Raw genomic sequence first — 16,479 nt, 5'->3', positions numbered from 1 at the left:
TTCAGCCAACTACAACTTAATTGGTATCTGTCTTTTTTATTATTTTATATGTTCATGTTTTTAATGTGAAACCTCCCACTGCTTTAATCACAGCTTGCTGTATTTTTGTTATACAACACATCACCATCTTGCAAGCTTCTAGTTCTAAGTGCTATTCCATGCTTCCCAAACATTCCCATACTGTACTAAGAATTAACAGTTCTTTGCTGAAAAACAATAAAAAAAACTGTTAAGGAGAAGTTTGATGTATCCAGTCTTTAATACGATCAAAATTATTTCCCATCAACCAACTTGTGTCTAACATCCACATATTCCCTATGCAATCAGTGCACTTGAAGCTACCATGGAACAACAAATCTTAAGGTTGCCTTCTACTGGTTTCATCATGGACAACAGATACTTTTCTTTAAATTATATAAAAGCTTCTTTCCCCTGGGTTTACCGAATGACTCCCTATCTTCTATTGCTGGCACATTAACCATCATTGGATGCGACTACTACAATCACAAGATGGAATAATGTATTCTTTCTTAACATACTGAAGTAAAATAACAAATGATCCAGAGGACAGTAAATGCTTTTAATTTCTATAAGTTTAAGTTTCTGCTTGGCAAACATAATTCTAAGAAATTTATTCAGATGATAATTAATTGATTGATTGATTGATTTGATAGATTTGATATTATTACCACCTGATTAACTACTTTGCTCAGCACAAGGTGTACTAATTCTTCATTAAAACAATACTATAAGACAGAAACATTTTAAATATAGGCCCTAGCTTTAATAGATGGGTGTTAAAATAGAAAGCTGTTTATTCCTGGTGAGGGTCATAGAGACTATCCCAGAAGGATATAAAATGGAACTACATCCTACATCCTGGATAAGATCCCAGTCCATCATAGGGTTTACACACATGCACACGTGGAACAATTTAGAGATACCCATTAACCTAGCTAGAATGTCTTCAGAAGATGGAAGGAAACCAGAGCATCCAGAAAAAAAACATATGAACCATTTGAATTTGTTTTACAATACTGAATTAAAAAATGTAATGAGAGAGATGTGGTACCAGAATACATACCTCTAACTTTTTAAAATGTCATTAATGCTTTCAACATAGGAAAGTAGGAAGCGCTCATAATGAAAATGTCACATTCCGTATCCTACTTTTGAACAGTTGCATCTTTTAACAGCCTGTCTGTCTCCAGCATATTACTGCAGCTTTTGTTCTTACATGAAGCAAAACCTTAGCACTGTGCCATTTTTTTAGAGAAATACCGTGGTGTCTTCTACAAAGACCTGAGTGGAAGGTTATGACTTTTGTTTTCATAACTTGCCAACAAAGTGTCACTGTGACCTGCTTCAGAGTTGTCCCCAGCCAGACTTCCTTTCCAGGACATCCTTGTCTTCAGTGCACCTCACATTGATTGACCAGTCTGTCGCAAAGTAACAGCATGAATATTCCACTGACTTGCCCAAGAGGGCTGACATGGTCTCCCTAGCAACAAGACTTTCCAAGTAGGAACACTTGGAAAGTGTTTCTCACTAGGAACTTTTTTAAGCTGTATACAGTGAATTTTCTTCTGATATGAATGGTATATTTCTGTATACACACTAAACATTTTCCCCTCAATCCACTCATGACTTAGGATATGGAAGAAATATTTTGCTACCATTTGCTGTATGATTTTAAATGACGAAAGTACAATACTTCCAAAGCAATAAAGTTATATGAAGTTCAAGGCCACAAAAAAAAATACTTATACAAATACTAATACTTTAGATGAAGATCATTATCTATGAAACCTAATATCTTAAAATGTTGCTGCATTTTGTAGAAAAAAAAGCTTCCAACATTAAACCTGGTAACATTCAGAAAGGTAAACATAATGCCCAATGGAAGATAAGGAGGTAATTAGTTTATCAACTATATTGTTAGGGGTTGTCAGTTATAAAACTATGTACTCTTTTATGTAATATAATATGGAATGTGATGCTCTAGATTAAAGATTGTTGTATGTAATTAGATGTTTTTGTGTCATTTTTTCTGTTTTTTTCTGACTTTTTTCTGTTTCTCTTGCATTCTGTCTAGAATGAGAACAATCAGAAGTGACAGCCACTGCTGTCATAAAGTCACAGAAGGAAGTGTCTGCAGGCAACCAAGGTCCAGTACATCAAAGCACTTCAAGCACCCAGCAGTCAAGCAAAAGAATTCCTTTTCCTCCAAAAACATATAAAGAAACAAGCCAGCTGTAAAAATTCAAACAACCAGAATAACTACTGTATGTCCTATCAAAACATACTTTGTGGTTATTTTGTTATTTACAAAGTCTGAATGCACTGGCTCTGAAACAACTAAGGAATTATTAGCAGGTGCCTAATCATCAGGATAGATTCTCCTGTTCTAATAAATGAGTTCTGAATCAGTTAAAAATTATAGGTGTGCGCAGTATACTGTATTCGGTATACTGAGGCCCCATAACTAACAGATTGCATTTTGATTATTTTACTCTAACAGCAAAAAGAGCTCTCACGGACATCTGTTCACAACAGGAAGCTTTCTACTCAAAAAGCAGTCTTGCTGTAGAAAATGCCAATTTTGTAAATCTTTTTTTTTCCAATGAGCTGCTTATGATCCGAGTTTTGTTTTATCTATGTCCCAATTCACCTTTAATTGTTATATATAGTATTCTTTTAAGTTACCAATTTAGATGGTAGTATGTGCAACAAAGCACAAAGTTGAAGGGACATACAATGACACATTAGTTTCAGTAGGTAGCTGCGTCAGCATGCGTAGGCTGCAAAGGAACAAGTAGAGGTTGATTCCATTCTGAAAAGAGAAAAAAAGAAACACAATGCTTCAGCTGTGGAGCCTTCTTCAGGTGTGTGTTCAAGAACCTGAACCTGAATCTGAAGAAGGCTCCACACCTGAAACATTGCGTTTCTTTTCTTCTCGTTTCAGCATGGAACCTTTACTTGTTACAATGACACATTACAGAGAGCGTTAGCACTTTAGATTATATTTACAATGAAGTAAGCATAAAATTTTAAATCTGACCATCACACAGTAAATAGAGATTCTATTACGATTAAAGAAAAAACTCAACATCTCTAAACAGTGGAATATGACAAATAGGTTCAAAGTGAAAATGGCTTTGACATCATTGCAAAGTAAAACTAAATTAATAACCTAAAGATTAAATCATATAATGCAGTGTTTTTACTATAAACTCCCTTCAGATTTAAATAATGCAGATGATTTTCTGTTTAAACTACACTGAATAAAACAGTTCACTGTCAGAAGGGGATGCATTTCTCGGGTCTGTGCTAATTGAGTCAGTGCTGATTTAGGATCCCGTATTTAATAGGTTGTCCTGTTGTCCATTACTTTTTGTTTGTTATCAATTAAACCCCCCCTAAAAGTAAGACCTTCTGATCAAAAACTATTACAATCAGCTTCAGACCTGAAAGTTATCATTGTAGTGAGTACACAATTACACTACGGTTCACTACATGTTCAAAAATATTTACAGGTTACCTTCATACTTGAAAAAACCCTACTGCCACATGGCTTTAATACAGAAGAATACACACTGGACACTGAAAATTGCTTGGAATTCTTCAAAAGGGCTAGCAGTTTCCTAGTTTTATATAGAGGTAGTATGAGCCTGAACAAAATGTATCAAAAATGTTAAATCACTGGCAGATAATACTGATGAAACACATTTGTGTTCCAAAATTTCTTCATGTTTCCTCCCTAAATTCTGACCTACTATTTCAATCATATTGAAATTTTATTGCCTTAGACAAGACCCCTAAAGAGAGCTCAAGTTCAGAGTCGGTAACCTGATAAGGAGTATTCTTATAACACCACTGAGTCTTTATACAGGAAAGAAAATTTAATTTTGTTGCCTGACTAAAAATATTTGCGGGTGGAAATTAAATCAAATAAGAGCAAATGGCTATAGAGACGAGACAATCCCTCAAAGGAAAGACAAAAGAGAACTAGGAAAGAATAAGACATGATGAATCCCTGTAATAACAATGGAAAGCAACTGTGACTTATCTTGGGAGTAAATGTCTACAGTACAAAGAGTACTGGCTTTCCTTAAACTAAAGCAGGATACAAAGCATCCATTTATTAGCAGTCAGACACATTTCAACTAGCATGCTTTCCTTGCTATCATAAAATTAGCACTATATTATATAATTATAAATAAAAATATAGTTCTACTGAAAGGTAGCAAAAGGAAAAAAAAGCTTACGGAGAAATAATAAAATTGCATGGAATATGACTATGTGGATTCAGTATTAAAAGAAGAAAAACGGTCAGTTTCATTTTTGTTATGACCTAAGAGACACTTTAAAAGCTATAAAGATGAAGCCGTTTAAACCCCCCAACTGCAAAAAGATGATGGCAAACGAAACAGCTTTGTAAATATAAGTGTCTTATGATAATTCACAAACTCAGCTACATGAAGCTACAGAAAACCTGTGAAACCATTATGGCTGAATAGAAAAGATTTCACTGGACACAATGCATCCTTATGTGTAGGTCCTTAAATGCGCCATAAGACACTTGACAAAAAAAGGCAGGTAACAATGTCTCAGTGGCATGATACGTACCGTACAAAGAACACTGAATAACAGTACAAAACATAGCACAAGAAGGGGAAAATATTTTTGAAGAAAAGGTCTCAGGTTTACATTCCAAGATCTGCAATGAAACTGCACCTTTTGTGAAATGTAATTTATAACATGAGAAGAATAAGCTTTGAATTTAGTTTTGAATCTGGGAACATTTGACTGCATTTAAGTAAATTTGCAACAGACTCAAAAGAGGTCCATTTTTCAAAGGTGTCTATTTGGACCACAAGGATGAGCTAGATCATAGAGTCCATACACTGCTCTATCAGGTCTAGGCCATGGCAAAGCACAATTGTTCCAACGACCACCAAGGTTCAGTGGGCTAAAGTTAGCAAAGGTAATCGCAGCCTGCCTAAAGGCATCATGTGATTTGCTTGAAGCCTACATTGTAAGAAATAATCACTCTTCCAAACAGTGAAGACCACCCTGCATTCATAAAGGGATTCACAGAGTAAAAAACTGTTACATGGCTGTGATTGTGAGAAGAAGTGTGATTCAGAAGAAAGTGTGCACAGTCCTAATTAATGACAGCTTGTGATAGGGGTATAAGAAATAACTGACATTTCCATATTGCAAAAGTAACTATTTTCCAGAAAACTTGTGTGTGCTAATCAATATATTAAACTACTCCACAGGGCTCACACTGTAAAATACTGCATCCAAAAAGTTATTCTTCTACATGTGTATATTTTCAAAGAATGTTGTATCATTCTTATTACTACTGTATGTGTTTCTATTATTTTAAATACTGTATGACAAGAGTCTGATAAACTTAAAAATTAATAAAGATGACTATGACACTTGTTCCCTAATGTTTTGCAAGTTAAACTTTACTGCAATTTACACTTTTCCCTAAAAATAACACTATCAACCGTACAGTATGTTGACTTAAAAGTGTATAAAAAAATATGTGAATACCTGATCATTGACACGAAAGAGAGATTTGTTTTAGGCCTTTTAGACAATCATCTTTAATGTTATCATGTATAAACAAACACAATGATAAAACAGATTAAAACATCAAATGTTAAAAAACATGAGACACAAAATGGTCTCTAAAGATGTGTGATTGATTGTTTCCTCTCCTCAGCAAAGTCTTCCAAGCAACCATACACCCTCTAAGTCTATTTTATGCTAAAACGCATCTTACTGCTCGTGAAATGCTACACAATTTCATGTTTCATCCAGTGTCAAATGCAAAACCCCAAAATGTATATGTGAAACTGGTACTGTTGACAATAGAAGTGCTTGAGGAAAAAAACACAGACTCTCCAGAAGTGATGTAAAGTTCACCAGAGTAAATTATTTACATGACAGGAAATGGTCTAGTTGGACCTTGCTGTAAATTCAGATGTTGATGTTTTTTTTCAAGAACAGTAAAGTACTGTACACATTAAAGTAAAAATAGTGTCTTTGGGCATAAGGTACTTTTGGAGTGTGATGTAAAGAGGCTGAAGGAACATTCACAAAGATTGGCTTTCAAATTTTCATAAAAGCTGTTTGGAGTTACACAAAGGCTGTGAAAGTTAAACAGTAATGAAATAACTTGGATGAATTTTGAAAATTTACAAGATATTGGCAATAACATTCCACTGGTCCATATATGATTAACCTTTACAACATATTAATATAATGAAAAATGTATTCATTTGACCTTGCATATTTTCTGTAACAAATACTTGCACAGTTCTGATAGATACTGTACAATTGGCTTTAAACACCTAAATTATCCATTTTTGATACAACAGGGTTCAAATCTCACTGGTGTCAACTCAACAATCTAGAAGGTTGGCATGTTGAATCACAGCAAATTCCCAATGTTGAGAAAACCTCCATCCTTATGTTGGATTTACTTCAGTTGATCGGTTCATTTATATACCCACTTGAAGTATAGGTACATTTTTTAAAGACTGCATCCAGCAGGTCAATTACCACAGAGCTAGTAAAATGCAGACCATTGACACTAATGCACTTAGACTCTTATTATTCTCCCTGACAAAGTTAAAGTTATTATTCCACTCCTTTCAAGTTATATGCTTTGTATGCAAAAAGCATGTTTTAGCCTCAAGGCACCAGCAACATACTGTAGCAACTGCAAGAAATTATTCCATCATGAGAAGAAAACAATCTGTGTAAAATGCATAACGGCTATTTTATAAAATATTCAGCCATCATATTAAAAAGGATTTTTATATCCGTAGTCAGATGTTTAAATTTGTTTAAATAAATTCCATTATAACACTCAAATATTTAAAGTCATTATTTTTTTCCAGTATCTTTATAAAATCTGTGCTACTGTACATAAAAAAAGCAGTGACACAAATATGACCATAAATTAAACGCTCAAAAAATAAAAAAGAGAACTTTCACTGTGTCATTCTATTTTTGAAAACTACATTCTGCTACTATAATGGAAATGTCTAATATACAGTATTATTTGAAATTACTGGTTTTTCTGGTGATGTTGTGTGCACTCACAACCTATGGACTTTCTTCCCCAAAATAAGATGTCAATGTACAAAAGTTTCAATTTAAATCTTGGTAAGTACTATACGTATTATTTAAACAACTGGAGGTTTACAAATAAGAAACAACAAGACCAAGTATGTCACCACAAATATACCTTGAGGAAGACATAATTGATCGTAATAATTCAAAACCTCAAAATAACGCAACAAAATGTTTTAAAAAAGTAATTTACAACAAATTCCTTCTGACAGCATCTCAGTCACTCCTTGCGTCTTCTCAAAGTTCAAACTCTACTAAACCTATTAAACGTATTAAGACTGGGTACTAAGAGTATTAGTAATACTATACTGCTACACACAATACTAGCAGTATAAGCCAATTTGGCTATTTTAGAGGTTTTTCTTTTATTTTCTTATCCTTGCAGTTGCTGAAAAAAGTGCTCAATTACTCAAAAGTCAATTAATTTTTGCGGTTTTTAACAATGACGCTAGAAAAAATAATGAGCAATCCCATGGACTTCAATGAATAGTGATGTTGGGACTTAAGAGTTGTAATTTTATTTTTTTGGTTGTAGGCAGATACATTAATTTTATCTTTCTATCCCCCACTGCATTTCCTATAATTGCACTGTGCAAAATACTGTGGGGGAGGCCTCTGCTTTAGCAACTATGCAGCACAATTAAAACACAATTAAAATACACCATTCGTTAAATGAGTTTATTGCTTCAAGGGTTTAGACCACAGGAGACAAGCATGCCTTACACCAAAGAATACACAACAACTTACCTTTCTATATTTTGTAGAACTAAAAACAGTTCTCAAATATCTGTACCACCATTTATGGCTTTTTCAGAACACCAAAAGGACACTTTTGCTTAAAAATGTAGTAAAGGTGGGGTGGCACTGTAGCATGTTTGTTAGAACTGCTGAGCACTAAGGTCCTGTAGCTCGTGGGTGCAGGGTTTGATATGAGCCTGGACACCTTTCATGTGGAAGGGTTTACACAATTTTCCCCATGTCCATGTGTTGTTTTTTTTCCAGGTGCTCTTACTTCATTTCCCAGTGCAATGACATGGTGTCCAAGTTATTTGCCATTTCTAAACTGCCCTCTGAATGTACATTTTTTGTCTGCCCTGCAATGAGATGTCAGTGTGCACACAGTTCCTGTCAGGTTATGATCCAGCTTTCCACAACTCTCTAAGGATAAAGCTGTTACTGAAAATGGATGGACGGATGTAATGATGGCAATCATACAAAGCATTCCTCAAGACATGCAGCATAATAAAAGATCACTGCTGCCATTGTTATGGCAAACTGACAATGTTTTTGTGTTTTCTAGATTTGTTCATGCTCTTCTTACAGTATATATTATTTTTCTTTACTGCTCTTACTTAGGTTTTTCCCTATTTCTATATTATTACTGTATCCTACCATTAAGGTTACATTTACAACACTTACTGTTTGTTCTTCATCTAGTTTAATTGTTTCATTTTTTACTCTCAGACTTCCTAAGCTTGGTCTTAATAAAAAGATAAGTAGGCAGCTTGTTTTAAGCAAATTCATGACAATAATGCATATCTTGGCTTATCATTCTCAATGATTTTAAAGAATCAATCTGTTTCTTTTTCTGAAAAAGCACAACAAAAGAGTATCCTCCACACATTTCTATAGAATCAGTGTTTCTTTCTACAAATCATTGGACCGATGTATGTGATGACATGACTGCAAACATTCAGGCTTTAGAACAGACGAGCAGATCTGGGCTCCAGCCCTTTTTGGCAGTCAGTTCCAGTTTTCACAAACATATGTAAATGGGGTTTAACAGTTGCAAAGATAAACAGCACTGCATGTAAAAAAGAACTTGGTGAAATGTTTTTCTATAATGCAAAAGGGCTTGCTAGATTGCAAATCATGGCTGCTAAAAACCTGTACCCAACCTTGTATCTTTGCGTGCTAAAGTACTGGCGAAGTTTAAATAAACATTATTTTTTGTACAGTATGTCATGTATTTCTAGGATTTGGTTTGAAGACAAGCAAGGTAAGTCTACTGTATACTGTACAAAAAGAGGAGGTATGCACAAAACCTACTTACTGTCAGAAACTGCACTTTTAGGCTAAACTACACATATGAAAATAATTTTATTTTTCCTGTCAATGTATGTTTTTCTTGCTAAATACTATACATATTATATAAATACATATACAAAAAACTCCTAGCTTTACTTGGGTATGACTTCATGATCCAACAGTGGTCTGTTTGGTTACATTCCTAATATGTTATCACTATATTTATTCAGACTGACCTGGCACTGCTGTGTGCAAGTTCTTGATTTATGGTTACTGATAATGTGATTTTGAAAGTATATGCTGTAAATATACAGTATAAGTGTTAACAGTCACATCGTTTATAGGACACAACTGAAAATTTAACACAATTCGAATGACTTAGCTAATGTTAAAAAAGAAGACCCCTACTTGACTTAATCCTATTTGCAGATTAAAATATTAAGGTAATTAAGTCAGTTGAAATCTAAATCTGTTAAGTCTTAAATATTAATATCTGATATTCATTGTGTCCCAGTGTTTTATCATAATTGTTGATTTTTCTCTTTAGACTGGGGTACTGTATATTGATATACGGGCAGGCTTTTATCTCAACAGTGACGTAAGGAAAAATAAAATAATCAGCCATCGGCCATTTTTGTAGCAGCCGAAAACGTTCATCAATATTTTTGCTTGTTGTTGCACAGCATGTTATGATGCATTAACAGTGAGCTAAGCACACATTAGCTGTAAAAATGTCTGAAAGAATTATTCTGAAGCATATAAAAATAACAGGCCAGTTGATTGCATACTATGCACATGTTTTACCTGGAGCCAGTTCTGGTAACGTTTTCAACACAATCAAATGCGAGGCACCTCAAGGCAGTCAACCCACTGGATAAAAATGATTTCCTTAAGACAGCTACAGAAAAGAAAAGCTGCCAAAATGTGCTAAAGCAGCTGTTTTTTCAAACACTAAAATCTTCAAAGAAGATTCAAAGATGGTGAGGATGAAAATACTGTACCAGCCGTCTAACACAGTTATTACTGTAACTCTGGATAGTCAGCCATTTCTAGATGTTGGAAGATGAAAGATGTTGGATTCCACCATCTCACTGAAAGTCTGGAACCTTATTACAAGGATCTCTGGACGTTTGCCTGACAAAACACTGCTACAACTCTACAGTGCCATTTTTATTATTAGCAGTAGTATTGTTTTCCAATTTCATTATATTAGCATTCACGTTACATTTTGAGATGTATTTCTCAAAAGAAGCCATGTAGTTCTACTCTGACATTTTTGTGATCAAGTTAATAAAGATTACTTGAATGCAGTTCCTCCTAAGAAATCATGTACTACAGTATAAAGTTTCTATTTCTGTATTTTGCCATTTCATAAAAGCACTAGTAATGCAAAAGTAATGTCAAAACTCAAACTTGTCAGTTTTTTAAAATCGAATGAGCCTGGACTGATTTTTTGTTACAAAAGTCTCAGCAAAAAAAAATCACCCACAGCTTTAATGTGAGTGTGAACTCTACTTAACGTGAAGTAAAACTAAAGGCTAAATATCAGTATCAGCATCATTATCAGACCATATGTTTGGAAAACTATGGGTTACCTATATGTTTTAAGATTTAATTTTTATTTTCTTCATATGAAGACAACAAACAACAGGCCTGCTTAAGTACACCTTCTAAGCGAATTATGCAGGTTTGAAGGAGCTGCTTAAAACCCTTTATGAGTGCTTCTGTCTTTGATTTTCCTGATATAAACAGTTTCTACTGGTTTATCCCATTGGGAGCTACTCCTTTCTGTCTCTTAATGGGTTTTTCATTGCCTCAGGGGCATAATAGTGAGGGACTTGCATGGAAGCCCATGATGTCAAATAAATCAGTCTAACATCTTTTAATTGGGCATTAGAGGTCACTTAACAATTCCTGTAAAAATCATCATCACTATGTATGAAGTATCTAGCTTATCAATACTGTTGTGTCATTTATATCTATATATATTAAATCTGGTTATTTCAATTTTTCCATCATAGCAGCAATGATGGAACTATCCAAACAGTTTGAAGAAGACAGGTTGTTGGCAGCACCTTCACAACTGAGGGTTATCTGATCTGATCAGCATCCCCAAATTGAGTTTAGACATCAGATGTTTTACCACTGACAGAGACTAGAATGTTCTGAATCTAAACAGCCATGTGACCAAAAAAAACACTACTTAAAAGGTAGACGGCAAAGGAGAAAAAAAGTGAATTAAGAAAATGAGAAAAATGGTCTGATATTGGATAAAGTGAGTTCCAGTGCTAAAGCAGAAACATTCTTTGCCACATGGATTACCATTGGCAAACCAAAACATATCAGGTGTTGAGCTTCAGAGGGACTCAACTTACAGTAAATTCATGGAAGGAAGTTTGAGTTTGTATTGGAATACATTATTGTAAATAGATCAAAGGTGGTGTCATTTTATATCATTATAGAGTCTGATCTTACCTACTGAGGATTTTTTCAGAGATAATGGGGAAAAAAGGGTGTCACGGTGGTACTATTTGCGTGAAGACAGTATGTACTCCCTGTGTTCGCATGGGTTTCCTCTGGGTGGTCCACTTTCCCATCACATACTGATAGGTTAATTGGCTTTTGGCAAAATTGGCCCTAGTGTGTTTGTGTGAGTTTCTGTTTATGTCTGTGTCTGTCCTGTGAGGGACTGGTATCCTGTCCAGGGTGTGTCCTGCCTTGTGCCCATTGGTCGCTGAAATGGGTTCTGGTTCCCCCACAACCCTGTATTGGATAAAGCAGTTAGAAAAGGGATAGATAATGGGGAAAAAATAGCCTGTTTCTAAGTGCATCGGGGGTGGTTGATGTTGGTAATTGAGTTTAAACTTTGGTTGCAGTGTTTTGGGCTCTGTACCTCACATAGTAGCCTGTAATTTGTTTTGTGTGTAAATTATAATCAATTCGTGTTTTGTATGTTGGGGTTAATAAATCCTTGCATTTTATGTATATGTCCTATACATTTTTCATCGCAATGTTAATGGAAAATTAAAGAAGCCACATTATCTCACTTGTTATATTCTTACCTCTGGTTTTTTTTTTTACTTTTAGAAATGCATTTTCATGAAGCTGGGGTTAGGAATGACTAATATTTCATTGATACTAAATTTCTATCAATTCAGCTAACACCTTCTTTAAATATAGAGGATTAAGATCCAAGGTCAATACTCACTGAAAATGCAATTCAATGAATTCAATGCAATTTTGTTAACTAAAGTCAAAGGTCACCAGTGATTTTAGGGCACAATTGTAAGTAAAAGTGGTCTTGGGAATAAACCTGTAATTAATCCTGGAGCTTATTAAAAAAGACTCTATATAACAATGTCTGTTGCTCAATGAAAACCATGAATAACTAATTTGTATATCAGGAATTAAAGGTCACAGGGTTACTAAAAGCACTACAATTAAGGACGAAAGCTTAACATTTAAATAAATTTACATACAATTTTTAAACTTCCGAAAGCAGCAAAAATATAAAGAAATTATTAAAAGCTGGAGAGGGGTAGATGTCTTTACTGTGGTCATCCTTTCCTTTGCTCACCAGTAAAAGACATTTTCAGTTATATATATTTTTTAAACTCTTTACACTTTGAAATATTTCATAAATACATACTTAAAAACCTATCTGTAGATACCTGCAAGCAAGACATGAAAGTATGTGATGCTGAGTACTTTCAAGACAGAATGTCATTGGCCGATATGACACCTTCCTATAATGATAAGTGTACTGGATTTCGTTGGGTAGATTTTATAATTGAATCATGATGCTTAATGACACATGCAAAGCAACACATGGAATGAAGAACAGATGAAGGCGCAACAAGCAGATCTGTTTATACTGATTATTAATAAATCAAAATGCCAATGAATAAATACCAGAAATTGTAATCCTGCTGAGAGTGCTTAGCCTTAAGTGAAGAAAAAGATTCATCTGAAGATCTGATAATCTGGTGACTTAAGTAAATAGGGTGATAACCAGGAAATTCTATTAATTATTCAACCAGAACATATCATTCCTTATGAATGTCTTGTATTTTTTGTATTTGTGATACATATATTTTAGACTCACAATATGGCAAGTGGAAACGATAAAGTTTCAATCAACTCCCACAGAGTTAAAAGGAGGAGATGAATGAGACAGAAAAAATGCCAACAGCATCTCTGCATTGGAAAGCTTTGGACTTCAGCAAAACAGCAGAAGACTGCTTAAGAATTTCACATGAAAGACAGAACATGGTTTCTGGGAATTATTTCTTGAGATATTGTTTACCATACAGCCTGCTTCCAAAACTGAATCACAGTTTTGTTTCTGACATGCAAAAGCTACAAGCTAGACATTGCTCATGATTTGCATTTTCCCATCTCCCTTGTTAACAACAAAAAAACAGAAAATCCTGTTAAATTAAAACATTTATGTTAAAAAGTGGCGTTAATATGTATGACACCATACGTACTTATACTTTGTTGGTGTTACGCACTGGAACAAGTTGTACCTAATAAAAAAGTTTTCCCAAAAACAGACTTTTAGGAGTACCTCATAAATTTGTATACTTTTTTGTAGTCTAATACTATCAAGGCTAAGAATTAATTGTTATTTACTAAGAAAAAATAATATGTTATGATGTACTTTATTGCACTTTTAATATCAAGTACAATAACACTAAAATAAAAGAACTTAGTATGATTGTTTTTTGAGTATTATTGTTATTATGTTATAAAAACAGACAACAGTACAATCGGATTTTTCTAACGCAATGGTCTTCAGGCAGTTTTGTGTAGATAAATTTAAAGGCACAAACCATGGGATTATCTCATATGTCTTTCACTCGATTTATTTTAATAATAAATAAGTAGTATATTCGCTACCGATACAAAACTACAGCTTCCTCTAAATGCGTCACTTGTTCCCGTATACAGTGTGCTGAGGTACACCTGTGCGAGGCAGAAGGTTACGAAGCGTATCCACTCTCCACCTCGACCGTATATATATAATGTATCGTTACATTAGAGAAGTTATATGGATACAATATCAACTAACACAAGAGCACAACAAAACAAACTAAATACTCCATCATACATTTTAAACGCAGCCGATTCATCACATAATCTGTTTTGAGATATCCAGGCATAAACTAGCAGCACTTTTAAATAATTATTAAACTTGTGCTGGTAATGAATAACGCTGAAAACAGGAAAAACACAATCATGGGATGAAGTAAGATTACATTAGTGAAGACTCTGTTGACACACAAATAACTTTAAAGAAATTATTAGACCCCGTAGCCAAAAACATTTAATTAAAGTCAACTCACAGATAAACAGTTTGATACTCAAGATACAGTGTTTTATTTTACTTTTTTTTATCAAACACTGTTACCTTGGACAATACACATGCATACACATCAATATATTTTCTTAAAAAATGATTGTATATTACGTAATGTATATAGAATAACTATACCATCTTGTACGTTTCTTCCAGTATTGCTATCCTTTCATTTACCAATCCTTGCGTAGCTGCGGGTATGAAAACGGGTGGTCTTTGGTATTCACAGAAACAAATAAAACTGCAATTAGTAATCCCATGGTTCGCAAAGACAAAAGCAATTGTAGAAATGTCAATGTTTGACCCTTTCCATGAGGAAGGCTTTGCTTTGGTAATAGCCTGCTACCGTTTATGTTAAAGCACCTGGTGCTTGAATCCACCTTACAAATGTAAAATTCGCTCCTTATTTCGAGGGCAAAATGCACTTATCACTACACAAAAATGTTCAGTCATATCTCACATTAAGCGACGCCCATTAAATAGCGTTCCCCTAGACACCAGTAAGTACGATTATTAATATCCAGTGTCAAAGCAATTAACTTAAAACTGCATTAATTCCAACTGCCAAAGAACTGATACGCGTAAAATAATAACTATATGAATATATCATACTAGTATATTTTCTCCGGGATAGTAAAATACAGGTATGAGTAACAGAAACAGACAGATTACTGAACAATCTTTATTTCGGAAATTGAGAAGGCTTACCACATCTCAGAAGCCGCTGATGAGCCTGCAGCAATAAGCTCCTTCAAGTCGTGCCATTGAAAACACCAAGAACGGAATTGCTCATATATTGTCTTTTCCCTTAGAATATCGTCCTTGCGCGCAAAGCACTCTACTACATATAGGTACACCCGTCTACATATAGATATACCTTCATCCCAGTAATTCACTTTGAAACCACTTGTATTTTCCAGAATGATGCGATGTTAATTTGCAGCAAATGTCTAGTATCCGTTCATTAAGAATGAAGATATCAGGAAAAAAATAAAAACCTCCTTATTTTGTATCCAGATCACTCCCCCACCTTCACACAAACCGCGTCCTCTTCCACTGCATTAGGTCTTTTTTTCGCAGAAGGGGAAAGCAACGGCTGACCCAGTAAGGTATCCAGGGTTTTTGCCCGTGTTTACAAGCCCGCAGTAAAGGACTCCAGAAAATGTTTGCTTGCAAACAGAGCTCTCTGAGAAAATGACAAACCAATTTCGAAGCTGTGTTCTGCGAGATACAGTCCGAGAAAGAGAAGGGAAAGAATGGTGAAAATAAAACCCGGAACTGGATCGCCTCTCACTACACGGACTCGGGCTCCATCTAGCAGCAAACGTAGGGTAAAATACTGCACAACCAGCATTACCTTACCTGCATTAAATCAAATCTTTATTGCTTTTGTCTTTGTCATTTATGTGTATTCTTATTTTATAATGCTGCGAAAATATTACAAACCGACCAGTTCGTCTGTAAGTCAAGAAATATATATTTTTTTGTTTTTGTATTGTACATTAATAAGACCAGTTGTTATACATATTAGATACGGTGTATATACTGTACAGTATATATACAGTGCATATATTATTCACTGAAAAACTTAAGCGAGGCAAATTGTGTTCCTATTTAATTTTGCAGTTCTAACTAGCTGATACAGCAACTCCCAGATTTATTCACATCCTTCATAAAATCTAAACATTATTTAAATTGTAAATAAAAATAAATGTAAGTGTCTGTCAAGACTTTTCAAAATATATACAATTACAAAATACCAGTATCATACACAGTAGTGTGTACTGTATATCAATAGAAAAACTGTAGGAAAAATAAAAAGCAACAAAACATATTATAACATATGTAGTTCAGGTGGGTAGCTGCGTCAGAGAACACAACATTTCGGCCGTGGAGCCTTCTTCAGGTGTGTGTATGTTATATTAGAACAT

General features: G+C 34.4%; 1 long non-coding RNA gene across 1 annotated transcript in view; it reads right to left on the bottom strand.

The window, feature by feature from the left end:
* LOC148840565 (uncharacterized) overlaps window positions 1-15,780 on the bottom strand; it is a 47,333-nt gene extending 31,553 nt beyond the window's left edge. Inside the window, exon 1 of the long non-coding RNA XR_016094617.1 lies at window positions 15,257-15,780. This is a non-coding gene — a long non-coding RNA (uncharacterized LOC148840565). The remainder of the gene's footprint in view (window positions 1-15,256) is intronic.
* Window positions 15,781-16,479: the final 699 nt, after the last annotated feature.

This window comes from Atractosteus spatula, chromosome 1 (genome assembly GCF_055471065.1).
Source record: "Atractosteus spatula isolate fAtrSpa1 chromosome 1, fAtrSpa1.hap1, whole genome shotgun sequence".
NCBI lineage: Eukaryota > Metazoa > Chordata > Actinopteri > Semionotiformes > Lepisosteidae > Atractosteus > Atractosteus spatula.
Note: the sequence above shows the minus strand (reverse complement) of the source record. Positions and strands in the feature narration are given on the sequence as shown.